The sequence below is a fragment of the Carcharodon carcharias genome, chromosome 6 (assembly GCF_017639515.1).
Source record: "Carcharodon carcharias isolate sCarCar2 chromosome 6, sCarCar2.pri, whole genome shotgun sequence".
Taxonomy (NCBI): domain Eukaryota; kingdom Metazoa; phylum Chordata; class Chondrichthyes; order Lamniformes; family Lamnidae; genus Carcharodon; species Carcharodon carcharias.
The window spans coordinates 183898964-183913492 of NC_054472.1; the positions used below are offsets into that span (position 1 = coordinate 183898964).

Consider the following 14529-nt stretch of genomic DNA (forward strand, 5'->3'; position numbering starts at 1 on the left):
TAGCCAGGGGTATTAAGGGATATGGAATCAAGATACAGATCAGCTATGATCTCATTGAATAGCAGAACAGGTTCAATGGCTAAATGGTCTACTCCTGTTCCTAAGTTCCAATGTTTAAGTACATACAAATCTAACTGAGGAGCTACCAGTATTTCATATAACCTCAGTACCTCTTTTGTTCTATACTTCTTGTGATAAAACCTATCTCCAGTAGCTTAGTTTAGTTAGCAAAAACCATGTCAACCTGAGGTGCTCTCAATGTTTCATTAAACTGTACGTCCACTTCCCTTAGCACCGAGATTACTTCCATTCCAAGTATAATTGATGTCATTTTAAAATCTAAATTCTACCATCTCACTCCAATTAACATTAAATCCTACCTGCCACTTTTTAACCCATTCCCTACCCACCCTACCCACCCCCCCACCCCAAAGTCTTGCTAATACCCCTTTACAGCTTCTTTCAGTCTTCTGCCGATTAACTGTGTCTCTTTGGGATCAACTGCTCATTACAGCACCTTTGCCTCGAGGCCTGCTACGTCCACATCACATCCTCTATGTGAGGGGGCTCACTTATTTTACACCAAGAAAAATGTGAATAAGTTATGCGAGATATTTGCTTTATGAGGTGACAAGTATGGTTGAAGAGTTTCCAACATTGTTATCCACCTTGGTCCTTGACCTTAATCTGTATTTAATATACCTTATAGGGTAGTTTACTTTAAAAGGATTAACTCATATCACGGCATTTATAGTCAGACTTGCTATCGACAAGGCTGAACCTTAATCTATTACAATTGATAGTCAATTTAATTATCTAAATAAATAGAGCAATATCTCAATACTTAGTGAAACATTGGTGCCAAAGTTTCACTCTGAAATTGCCACACAAAAAAAAACACTAACAGGAATTCTATCCGTTGCATGGTTACACCATCCACAGGGTGCAGTGTTCTCCTGGAACGTACAATTGAATCAGCAATTGATGTTATTGCACAATTGAGTTCTCATACAATTGTACAGCACAGGAGGAGGGCTTTTAGCCCATTGTGTCTGCACTGGCTCTTTCAAAGAGCTATCCACTTAGCTCTACTCTGCTGCTATTTCCCTATAGCCCTGCATATTTTTTTTCCCTTTTCAAGTGCATATCCAATCCCCTTGCAACTGTCCAACAAAATTGAGGTTTTTTTCCAGTTTGTTTGGATGTGAGAGGAGGCTGCAGGGTGGATGAGCTAACTGGCCATGGCACCGTGGTAAAGGGAGCCATTCAAGCAGGGGGCCAGTATAGTTAGAGGGATTGATACCGTTCTCTGCAGCCAAGTGTGGGAGCGCAGGCTGCCTGCCCGGTGCCAGGGTTCGGGCCTGGAGAGGAACTTGCAATTGGATGGAGAGGCCCCAGTCATCGTGGTCCATGTCAGTACCAATGACATTGTGCAGATCCTCCTTCTTTGTCCTGCCTGTCAGTATGAGGAGCTTGCAACCAAATTAAGAAGCACAATCTCAAAGGTCCTTATCTGGATTATTACCTGAGCCACGTGCAAATTGGCATAGGACAAATCAGGTTAGGAAAATAAACACGCGGCTCAAAACCTGGTGTGGGAAAAGTGGGTTCCAGTTGGTGGGGCACTGGCATCAATACTGGTAAAGTGGGATCTGTACCGTTGAGGCTGTCTACTTCTGAACTGTGTGGGACTGGTATTCTTGCCAACTGCATAACTAGGAAAGTAGAGAGGATTTTAAACTAAGTAGTGGGGACAAGGGTACAAATTTGGGAAGATGTGGTAAATCAAAGAGTATAGACAAGGCAAAAGAGAAAGGTATTATTACGGGAAATGAAAAACAGACTGTGACAGGAAGGAACAGAGTACAAATCTAACAGTAAATCAACAGATGAGATGAGAGGTTATAATAAGAGGATAAAACTAAAGGCTCTTTATCTGAATGCACGAAGCATTTGAAACAAAACAGATGAATTGAGAGCACACAGAAATAAATAAGTATGATTTGATAGCTATTGCAGAGACATGGCTGGAGGAGGGCATGGATGGGGGCCTGAATATTAAAGGGTATAGGACATTTAGGGAGGACAAGAAGCGAGGAAAAGGTGGAGGGTTGTGCTCTATAATTAGCACAGTAGAGAGGGATGACCTAGGTTCAGGAAACCAGGATGTGGAAACGGTTTGGGTAGAGATGAGAAATGGTAAAAGCAAGAAGTCATTTGTGGCGGTCATGTACAGGTACCCTAATATTAACCACATGGTAGGATAGCGCATAAAAGAAGAAAAAATGGGAGCTTGTCAGAAAGGCACGGCAATAATCATGGGAGGTTTTAATCTACATATAGACTGGATAAGTTAAATGGGCAAGGTGGCCTAGAGAGGATAAGAGCAAAAAACTGCGGATGCTGGAAATCCAAAACAAAAACAAAAATACCTGGAAAAACTCAGCAGGTCTGACAGCATCTGCGGAGAGGAACACAGTTAACATTTCGAGTCCGAATGACTCTTCATCAGAACTAAGGAAAAATAGAAAAGTGAAATATAAGCTGGTTTAAGGGGGGACTGGGATAGGTAGAGCTGGATAGAGAGCCAGTGATAGGTGGAGATTGCCAAAAGATGTCATAGACAAAAGGACAAAGAGGTGCTGACGGTGGTGATATTAGCTAAGAGATGTGCTAATGGGGACATTAAGGGTAGAAAGCAGGACAAGCAAGATACAGATAACCCTAGTGGGGGTGGGGTAGGGGAAAGGGATCGAAATAGGCTAAAAGGTAGAGATAAAACAATGTGTGGAAATACATTTCAAAATAATGGAAATAGGTGGGAAAAGAAAAATATATTTTAAAAATATAAATTATTGGAAAAAGGAGGATCGGAAAGGGGGTGGGGATGGAGGAGAGAGCTCATGATCTAAAGTTGTTGAACTCAACATTCAGTCCGGAAGGCTGTAAAGTGCCTAGTCCGAAGATGAGGTGCTGTTCTTCCAGTTTGCGTTGAGCTTCACTGGAACATTGCAGCAGGCCAAGGACGGACATGTGGGCATGAGAGCAGGGTGGTGTGTTGAAATGGCAAGCGACAGGGAGGTCTGGGTCATGCTTGCTGACAGACCGAAGGTGTTCTGCAAAGCGGTCACCCAGTCATTTGGTATCTCCAATGGGAGCAGCTGATGCAGTAGACTAAATTGAGGGAAGTGCATGTGAAATGCGGCTTCACTTGAAAGGAGCATTTAGGCCCTTGGACGGTGAGGAGGGGGGAAGGAAAGGGGCAGGTGTTGCATCTTCTGTGGTTGCATGGGAAGGTGCTGTGGGAGGGGGTTGAGGTGTAGGGGGTGATGGAGGAGTGGACCAGAGAGGGTGAAGGAAAGATATGTTTGGTGGTGGCATCATGCTGGAGTTGGCGGAAATGGCAGAGGATGATCCTTTGAATATGGAGGCTGGCGGGGTGATAAGTGAGGACAAGGGGGACCCTATCATGGTTCTGGGAAGGAGAGGAAGGTGTGAGGGCAGATGTGCGGGAGATGGACCGGACATGGTCGAGGACACTGTCAACCATCATGGGTGGAAAACCTCGGTTAAGGAAGCCTAGACGAGGAGTTAATTTAATGTTTCCAGGGTAGTTTCTTAGAACAGCATGTTCTGGAGTCAACCAGAGAACAGGCTATACTAGGCCTGGTATTGTGCAACGAGATGGGATTAATTAATGACCTCATAGTGAAGGCGCCCCTCAGTAGCAGTGACTATAATATGATTGAATTTTACATTCAGTTTGAGGGAGAGGGGAGTGGGTCCAAGAGTCCGAGCGGTTTAAACTTAAATAAGGGCAATTATGAGGGCAAGAAAGCAGAGCTGACTAAAGTGAATTGGCAAATTGGGTTAAGGGATAGGTCAACATAGATGCAGTGGCAGACATTTAAAGGGATATTTCAAAATAGATACGTTCCAATGAGTAAGAAAAAGTCCAAGGGACAGACACATCACCCATGGTTAACTAGAAAGATTAAAGACAGTACCAACTTAAAGTAAAAACATATAATTGTGCAAAGATAGGTGGAAGGCCAGATTAGACAAAATATAAGGAACAGCAAAAGATTAACGAGGGAAAAATTAGAGTACGAGAGAAAGCTAGCAAGAACTATAAAAACAGATAGTAAGAATTTTTATAAATATTTTAAAAAGAAACAAGTTAACAAAGTGAGCACCAGTGCTATAGAAAGTGAGTCTGGAGAATTGATAATAGAAAACAAGGAAATGGCAAATAAATTGAATAGGTATTTTGCATCAGCCTTCACTATAGAGGATACAAGAAACATCCCAGAAGCAGCTATTAAGCAGGAAATGGAAGGAAGGGAGGAACTCAGGAAAATTACAATCACCAGAGAAGTAAGTGGTTCTGAGTAAAATGTTGAGCTGCGGGCTGACAGGTGCCTGGGTCCCACAGGACATGTCCGGAACCTCTGATCCCTTCACTCAGAGGATGGTGAACCTATGGAATGCTCCGCCACAGAATGCTGTGGAGGCCAAGTCACTGAATATATTTAAGGAGGAAATAGGTTTCTACTCTTAAGGCATCAAGGGGTATGGAGAGAGAGGAGTATGGCATTGAGATAAAGGATCAGCCATGATCATGTTGAATGGTGGTAAAGGTTCGAAGGGCCGAATGACCTACTCCTGCTGCTATTTTCTATGTTTCTATTAAGTCTGGTTACCGATCCTCCTGCCAAAACAGTCTCCCGTAATTTAGTCTATCAAAACCCTCCATGAATTTGAACACATTCATTAAAGTTCCCCTTAAGCTACTCTACTGTAAGGGAAGCAATCCCACCTTCTCCGATCTCTCCACATCACTGAAGCCCCTCATCCCTGGTGTCATTCTGGTAGGAACATGGGCTTAAGAGCACTAGTAGGCCATTTGGCCCTTTGAGCCTGCTTCTTCATCATTTGATAAGATTATGGCTGATCTGACTGTGGCCTCAACGCCACTTCCCCGTTTGTCCCCTATAACCCTCGACTCCCTTATCTATCCAGAATCTGTCTAACTCAGCCCTGAATAAATTCAATGACCTAGCCTCCACTGTTCTCTGGGGAAGAGAATTCCAAATACGAAAGACACCGAGAAAATAAATTCTCATCTCAGTCTTAAAAGGGAAACCTTTTATTTTTAAACTGTGTCCGGTACTGCAGAGCGTTGGGGCTGAGTTAGATAGATTCTATATAAAACGTACACAGTCAGATCTTTAAGAGTGGATATTTTTTTTTAAAGTATCCAAGTATCCACTAAAAGAAATCTAGTTCAACTTGTAATGATGCGAGAATCCCCGAAAAGCATCTAGATGCTGAGCAAGCAACAATTACAGCAGTTGACCTTAAAAAGACACATATTGTTGCACTTTAACAAAATTGTACATTGTGTACTACATGGTAGAAGGTTACTGACCTTATAAATTAGTATATACACCAACCTTCTATGGACAGATATTTTCTATATATATATATTTTAAAAATTGAAATGAGATGAATCGAACATTGAAATGTCAGAGTAGTAAAATTAGTACTGTTGAAGTGAATATTTTATTTTAATATTGCAAATCTGTTAAAGAAGTTAAAAACAAATGAGTTACTTGCCATTTTGAGCATGGGGAATAAGAATTGTTCCCAGACATTCCTGCCCAGCTGCTTTCCTAATGCCATTTCCCTCGCACGGAATGGGTAATGACAAATGAGACCAGCCGCCTTTTCTGTTGCCAATCTACCCAAACTGGAATGAGGCAAATTATGGGACGCATTAAGATATATAAACATTTAAAAGCACAACACTCTCTCGCTTTGTCGCAGATTTTTGGACACTGAGGAAGCAGAGTGCGGCCATCGCTTGCCCACTGCTAAGCGGCAGGTCAGGTCACTGAGGGGGCTGGCACTGAGGGCAGCACAAAGATCGCCAGGTTGACCAGCAGTTACCCAAACTGGTGGTGAGCCCAGAGACAAGGTCAGCCTATTTCAAGGGATGAGAGTCTTTTAAATATGTAAGTCAATCAGGTTCACCCAGGGCGCCTCTATAGAAATGCAACACTTTTGTAACATATAGGGTTATGATTCAGCAGCAGGGGAGGGTGGGGGTGATCACTAATCCATTTGAAAAGGGGTCCTTCAACCAAAAACCAAGGTACAAGATCACCCATGATCTTATTATAGCCTACTCCTGCTCCTATTTCTTAAGTTCCTATGCCTGCTATTTATAAAGAAACTAAAATACACTTCTACACAGGTGCCTTGTAGTCCTCAAACGCAGAGTGAAATAGTCTCAACCAGACAGATTTAGCAAAAAAATTCAACCATGTTTGTCAATTTGTGATGCCACATCAGTTCTTGGAGGCGCGGGGGGGGGGGGGGGGATCAACCCCCAGTTTGAGATTCTCCCACAAGAGGAAACACCCTCCCAGCCAAGGCCACTCAGAATCTTATATGTTTCAATCAAGTCACCTCTTACTCTTCTAAACTCCAGCGGATACAAGCCTAACTTGTCCAAACTTTCATCATAAGACAATACACCCATTCCTGGTATCAGTCTAGCAAACCTTCTCTGAGCTGCTTCGAGCACATTTACGTCCTTCCTTAAATAAGGAGACTGATACTGTACACAGTACTCTTGATGTGATCTCATGAATGCCTTGTATAACTGAAGCATAGCCTCCCTTTTATATTCAATTCCCCTTGCAATAAACAATAACAATCTATTAGCTTTCCTAATTACTTGCTGTAACTGCATATTAGCCTTTTGTGATGTGTGCAGGACACCCAGATCCCTCTGCACCCCAGAGCTCTGCAATCTCTCACCATTTAGATAATATGCTTCTTTTTAATTCTTCCTGCCAAAACAGGCAATTTCACATTTTCCCATATTATACTCCATTTGCCAGACCTTTGCGCACTCATTTAACCTATCTTGTGAAGCAGCTTGGGATATTATGTTAAAGGTGCTATATAAATATGAGTTGTTATTGTTGATCTGTCTGGGATAGCCACAAGACGGACTGTCATTTGGCATACAGCAAAAATCGCTTGCGTGGAAACACTTCAATTTTACCCTCAAAATGGTCTGAATTCCAGCCTCGGAGGAGACTTACAAGTGAATGGCTGCGACAATTTCTAATAATTTTGTGCTGGAGTGAGACCTCTAATTCAACTCACTTCAACCCCTACTACCCTCCCCACCAACTAACTGTAGGTTGTAGAAACTCATTTTATTTAGGATCAGCTGGGAGTTTCAATAAAAGGCAAGACATGCATTTCCGTCATGCCTTCCATGACCCTAGGATGCCCAAAAGTGCTCTACGGCCTCTAAACTATGAAGTGTAGTCATTGTTGTAAAGTAGGAAATGCCATTCATGAGAAAGTGAAACAATTTTGTTAACAGATAAACTTAGCAGATTTTTTTTTTAAAATGAAATAAAGCATGTTCGTCAAGTCAACGAAGGGGCCCATATCCTGGGGACTTACCGTATCTAATTAGATATGACTACATACAATTGTAAAGAAGGTCTTCAAAATTATGAACGGGTCTGATAGAGTAGGCACAGGGAGGACTTTTCAATTGTGGGGCAGCCCCAATGACAGAAACCAATAGAGCAACGTAGTTCAGGAGAAACTTGTCTACCTACCCAGAGAATGGTTAGAATGAGGAACTTGCTCCCACAGGAAATAGTTTAGCTAAATCATTTAGATACAATTAGAGAGAAGTTAGGTAAGTACAGCAAGGGGCAAGGTATAGAAGGAGTTAGATTAATTAGGTGGCAGAAGGCTCATATGGAGCAATGGACATTGTCAAGTTTTGCTGAACAATCTGTTTCTGTGCGAAAACTCTACGTAAAGGTAGATGCGACTGTCAGTGTGGCAAAGCTACAGAATGCCAATAAGAAATGCATCCAAAACAGTGCAGTGCAAGCCTACTGCTGTCATGCTAAGTCTCCACAATAGCTCAAATCCCTAGAACCCACTACCTCAGTCAAGGTTATTAAGGTAAAGATTCCTCCAAAAGGATATAATGCAAAAGACTGAATGATGAGGAAATTTTAGAGGAACTGAAGTTTCACAGTCTTTGAAGGTTAAGGATCAACTGTTTCAAAATATCCAAGATATTAAATGATTGCAAATCAGTAAACCCAGATCAATACTTCAAAATGCAACAAGAAAATAGGAAGTGTGGAACAGCAAGTGTAGGATACATCAGGAAAAAGTTAATACTCAGAATGATTAATAATTGGAAGAATTAGGAGCTGGCTATATAGCTCCTTGAGCCTGCTTTGCCAGTCAGTAAGATCATGACTGATCCGCAACTTCAACCCTACTTTCCTGCACCTTGATTTGCTTAGTCTAAAAACCTACCGATATCAGCCTTGAATATACTGAACAAAGGAGCACCTACAGCCCCTCTCAAGTAGCAAATTCCAAAGGTTCAGGACCTTCTGGGTGATAGAAGGAAGGCATGCTTAACACGTCTATTTAAATGTTTTTCAGGATGTAAATAGCAGGGTAGATAAAGAGGAACCAGTGGAAATGGCATATTTGGATTCCTTAACGGCATTTGATAAGGTGGTATATGAAAGTTGTTGCACAAGATAAGGGGTTGTACAAGATGACCATGGATGGAGGATTGGTTAACAGGCAGGAAGTAGAGTCCGGTCATTTTCAGGTTGGTAGGCTGTGACTAGTGGAGTGCTATAAAGATCCGTGCTGGGAATCTCAGCTAGCTTTTTTTTGCATTCATGGGATGTGGACATTGCTGGCTTGGCCAGCATTTATTGCCCATCCCTAACTGCCCTTGATCTATATTAATGACTCAGATGAAGGGACCAAATATAACATGCTCAAGCTTGCTGATACAAAGCTAGGTGGAAAAGTAAGCTTTTAGGAAAACATGAAGAGTCTGCAAAGAGTTATAAGACAGGTGAAGTGAGTGGGCAAATAGGTGGCAGATGGAGTATGCTGGGGGGGAAACAGAACACACAGGAGATGGCCATGCAAGCTCTCTGCAAGAATAATGCAGCAAATCCCACTCTGCCATTTCCCTGTAGCCCCGCAAATTTTATCCCTTCATGCACTTATCTAATTCCACTTTGAAATCCATCAATTGCTTTTATTCACTTTGGTAGGAATAGAAAAAAAAACACAGAACTTATTTCTTAAATGGTGAGAAACTATTAAATATCGGTGTCCCGAGGGATTTGGGCATCTTTGTACAGTCAAAATTAGGACAGAGGTAAACAAGAACCTTCCAAGGAGAGTAATGGGGAAATAACATCCATGGTATTAAAAATATAATTAGATAGGAGTTAATCTACTGAAAGGATTGACTTCAATGGCTTCTCTCTGAAACGTTATTCTTTCCTACAAACTGCACACTCATGGAAGTGAAGACAGCCAATCACACTGTTCTCTCATGAAATCTTACCACCCACACTACTGCTCGAGCAGTGTTCTCAGCCTAAACAGTAACAGTGAGTAAAAATCCATATGGATAAACAACACCAGTGAAGGAACTTGCAAGACAAAATCCAGCTTTAGGTCATGCCAGTGAAAAAGATTTCCACCAGTATTTTATTCAGCATGCCTAGTGTGCTGGCAGTCATGTAGTTACAGTGGCCTTTTGTTCAGATTGTGTAGGGTGAAGGGAAATCGACAGGTCTTGTGGTGCAAAGTTACCAGTGAGATTCTGCTACAGCACAGTAGCATAGAATGTTGTACTTGATAAAGGACTGCATTTGCAAAAAAAAAATTGACACTGACCATCTTTTGAATTTTCAAACAGAAACCAGCAGAAAAACCAAGCTACAGAGTCTCCCCACCTCACCGCCCCCCTCACCCCACCCCCCAATGACTTCACCACATCCATTTAATAAAGGGCACCCTTCCTCTCAAAGGTGAAACTATACAATCCTCATGCCGATCAAAGCATAGGGAGCTTTGGAGTAGTGAACCAAACATACAATTTTATTCTTGAAAATCTTATAATGTACAAAATGTTACTTTTAAAATATTTCAGTTAAATACAATTTAACAATGATATATAAGCAAGAATGTCCAGATTGTGGATATGATGTTTCAATTTCCAAACTTCGATCTGGAGTATTCCTCTCTCTTTCCCATCCACAGCACCCTCCCCCCACCCCCTCACAAAGTGTACGAAAATCATTGTATGACTACCACCTTACAGCTTCTCATTTGATCCTAGTACTGCATAGCCGCCTATTAAATAAACATGCCTTAGGGTAACAGATGTTTGAGTAAAGTGCTTTAAAAAAAGGTCTTAAAATATAACTGCAATGGGCTAACTCACTGCGCAACTTAAAATGTCAGTGACATTATCAAGTTATCCAGCCCTCTGGATCAAGTCTAACAGTAAACCCAGATACTACACTCTGAGCCATGTATTTTTCTAATGGTATATCATCAACATAGTATACTCTTTTTTAAAAGAGAAGAAATTTCTGTAAATGTTCTAAAACCAAGGCTGCTATTTTGGCTCCATACCATTAATTCTACTCCATTGTTGCCAATCTCACTTCCTTCACCAGTGACTTGTCCTGATTAAGCCACGATTCAGAACATGCTTGGCCAAGCATTTTACTGTCACCAAGACCACAAAATTCAGCTTAACAAAGCTGCCTAGCTTCGCCCTTAGCTCCTCCGTCACTGAAATCATTGACCACACATCAGTCTAAAACCGCCCTTATCCTCTGCTGCACCACGCACTGTTCACTCAGTCACCCAGTCACTTTTGGTGGGGGGGGGGGGGGGGGGGGGGGGGAGAGAGAGAGAGAGAGAGAGAGAGAGAGAGAGAGAGAGAGAGAGAGAGAGAGAGAGAGAGAGAGAGAGAGAGAGAGAGAGATGGTGGTATTTATACTGCCTCTCCAACATATTACATTACAGCTTCCCTGCCCAGATCCCTCACCAACCATGTCCCACTTTATCCAGCTTAGAAGAGCCATACAGACTCGAAAGGCTAACTCTGTTGCTCTCTCCATAGATGTTGCCAGGTCTGCCAAGTTTTTCCAGCATTTTCTGTTTTTATTTCAGATTTCCAGCATCTGCAGTATTTTGCTTTTACTCCACTTTATCCTACCACCTCTTCTAGTCTGCATACCCACTGTCTCCCCTCCAGCCTCTGACTTCTCGTGTTCCCCCACTTCAGCTGTCCTGATCCACGCGCTCTGGAATTATCCTCCGAAATATTCTCTACTTTTCCCTCCCACCTCCTTTAAAAGCCTTTCCAAAACCTTTTTTTTTTAAACCCGGCTCATTTTCATATCGTTAACGGGACCAGAAAAATAATGAAATAATTGTTGTAACAACATCTTGCATTTATATAGCACCTTTAATGTAATAAAAAGTCCCAAGCTGCTTCACTGAGGTGAATCAAGCATGGTATGACACAAAGCCACATAAAAAGATATTGGGTCAGATAACTAAAAGCTTGGTGGAGGGGCACGTTAGTGGGATGGTGAAAAAGGCATCAGGGACACTTACCTTTTTCAATCGAGGCATAGATTACAAAGGTAGGGAGGTCATGTTGGAGTTGCATAGAACCTTGGTGAGGCCACAGCTGGAGTACTGTGTACAGTTCTGGTCGCCACATTATAGGAAGGATGTGAATGCATCGGAGGGGGTGCAGAGGAGATTTACCAGGATGTTGCCTGGGATGAAACATTTAAGTTATGAAGAGAATTTGGATAGACTTGGGTTGTTTTCGTTGGAGCAGAGAAGACTGAGGGACGACCTGATCAAGGTGTACAAGATTATGAGGGGCATGGACAGCGTGGATAGGGAGCAGCTGTTCCCCTTAGTTGAAGGGTCAGTCACGCAAGGACACAAGTTCAAGGTGAGGGGCAGGAGGTTTAGGGGGGATGTGAGGAAAAACCTTTTTACCCAGAGGATGGTGACAGTCTGGAATGCGCTGCCTGGGAGGGTGGTGGAGGCGGGTTGCCTCACATCCTTTAAAAAATACCTGGATGAGCACTTGGCACGTCATAACATTCAAGGCTATGGGCCAAGTGCTGGTAAATGGGATTAGGTAGGTAGGTCAGGTGTATCTCACGTGTTGGTGCAGACCCAATGGGCCTCTTCTGCATTGAGATATTCTGTTATTCTGGTCCAGGAGGTAGGTTTTAAGAGGTGTCTTAAAGGAGGACAGACAGTAGAGATGTGGAGAGGTGTAGGAAGAGAATTCCAGGTCCTCAGGCCTTGGCAGCTGAAGGCATGGCCATCAACAATAGAGCAATTAAAATGAGCAGTAGGTGGGTGCACAAGAGGCCAGAGCTGCAAGAGCACAGACAGCAAAGGGCTGTGGGGCTGGAAGGGACCACAGGGATAGGGACAGTGAGGTCAACAAGGAATCTGAAAATAAGAATTTTAGAATCGAGCCAAAATGGACCAGTGAGCACAGGATTTGGCACAAGTGAGGACATGGGCAGCAGGGATTTGGATGACCTCATGGTTAAAGGCAGCAGGACATGGGAGGCCAGCCAGAAGTGCGTGGAACAGTCTGGAGGTAATAAAGACATGGATGAGGGTTTCAGAAGTAGATGGCTACCGGACAGGAGTGGAGTCAGGCCACGTTGTAGAGATGGAAATAGGCAATTCTAGCGCTGGCATGGATAAACGATCAGGAGCTCAGCTCAGGGTCAAACACAATACCAAGGTTGCAAATGGTCTGCTTCACCCTTAGAGAGTTACCAGGGAGAGTTGCAAAGATGACACTCTGAAAACCGTCAACCCTTTCCGATATCAAACTGAAAACTTTAAAAGAGGAATTCAGGTTACAACACATATTAAACCGCAAAGTATACCTAAAGCATTTTGCAGAAAAAATCTAGTTAATGTTTAAGAAAATACACAACTTTTAGTATTTAGCTAAGGTCCTTCTGACATTTTAACGTATGATTAAACCTTGCCATAAAACAGCTCTCAGTAGCAAGATACTAAGCAAACATTTCTGTTTGCTCAGTCAACACATGAGTTTATGGCTAACTATTTCTAGCCAAGACACACGCTTTAACTGTTCTTGAGCAAATCGCTTCAGCTAATCCACGCTGAGGGCGGAAGTAACCGTTTAACGTATCATCGCAATAAACACGTCTATGAATGTGCAATTTCACGAAATGACCACAACATTTCTGCACCCATAAACGCAGCTATGCCACGATTTTCTTGCAGTCTGCCTGCCTCTCTCTCTCTGGGACTGCCACATCACACAAGCTGTTCTTGGATATTGTCCTAACCACACTGCACTTATGCCTTGTCAACATGACTCGGCTGGGGCTGTTCACAAAACAGATTGCGAGGATAATCTACTTTAGATTCTTAACCCCCCCACCTCTAGCTCCTTAATGACATTTTATAACACACGGGTTACCCCTGTTTTATCAGATTGTAAACATAGCTTCCCAACTCCGTCCTGTAACCTTGGAATGCATTGTGGGGTGGGGGGGGGGGGGATGACAAAGAGAGGAATGGCAAACAGAAAAGCTTTAGCCTCTGATTCAACATGTAAAATACCCTTTAACAGGGTGCGGTCCGAAAGTAAAATGCCAAATTTAATACTTCAGCCCAATCCGGAACAGGGCTCAGGGTGGACAAGGGGGTTTAAATTATTATAAGGGATTCAGGGCGAACACCGAGGTTGTTAAATATACGGGGTTCAAGGATTATTAATTATAAGGGGTTCAGTAAGAGCTTTAGGGTACAAAATTATTCGTTTTAAGGTTTCAGGTTGGATACAGAGAGTTGTGAAATGTATGGGGTTCAGCATAGGCAGGACGATTATTAAGATTAATTATTATTATTATAGAGGTGCAGATAGGTACATGGGGTTCATTAATATGAAACAAGGGTTATTAATTATAGCGGGTGAGGGTGGCTTCAGAGGGATTAAGGATGGGTTCAGGGAAATAGAGGTACAGGGAGATTGTTTGGTTTAAAAGGATTCAAGGGCTGTTAGCCATAAGAGGTTAAGAGAGGGCTCGGGGGTTATTCCAAGGGGTTAGGATGTTAATTATAAGGGATTCAGGGTGACATGGGTACAGAGAGGTTATTCAGTTTAGGCACTTGAGTTATTAGCAATAAAAGGTTCAGGATGGGCACAGAGGTTAATAATTACAGGGGCAGAGGAGGGCTGTGTGGGTTCAGAGGAATTATTAAGCAAGGGGTTTTGGTGTTGTGAATTTTAAAGAGTTTAGGACATTATCCAGTTTAAAGAGGTTCAGGGTATTCTGCTTGATGGGGCTTATTTTAAGAGGGTAGAGGGGCTGTTTTGAGGTGGTATGGGGGGTTGGCTTTCTGTTTTGAGGTGGTGCAGGGGTATTTAGGGTTAAGGGGTACCGAGGGGTATTTAGCTCATGCGAGTATAGGGTGGGTATTTATTTTAAGGGGATATTTCATTTATAAGGGTATAGTAGGATGTTTAGTTTAAAGGGGTATAGGAGTATTCATTTTAAGGATATATTTAGTTCAAAGGGGTGCAGTGAGTATTTAGTTTATAAA

The 14529-nt window shown here is 42.5% G+C and overlaps 1 protein-coding gene across 3 annotated transcripts in view; it reads right to left on the minus strand.

Annotated features, from left to right (window-relative positions):
• Window positions 1–14529, minus strand: part of LOC121279038 (protein LYRIC-like) — a 72693-nt gene that overhangs the window by 57382 nt on the left and 782 nt on the right. The gene's annotated exons all lie outside the window — the stretch shown is intronic.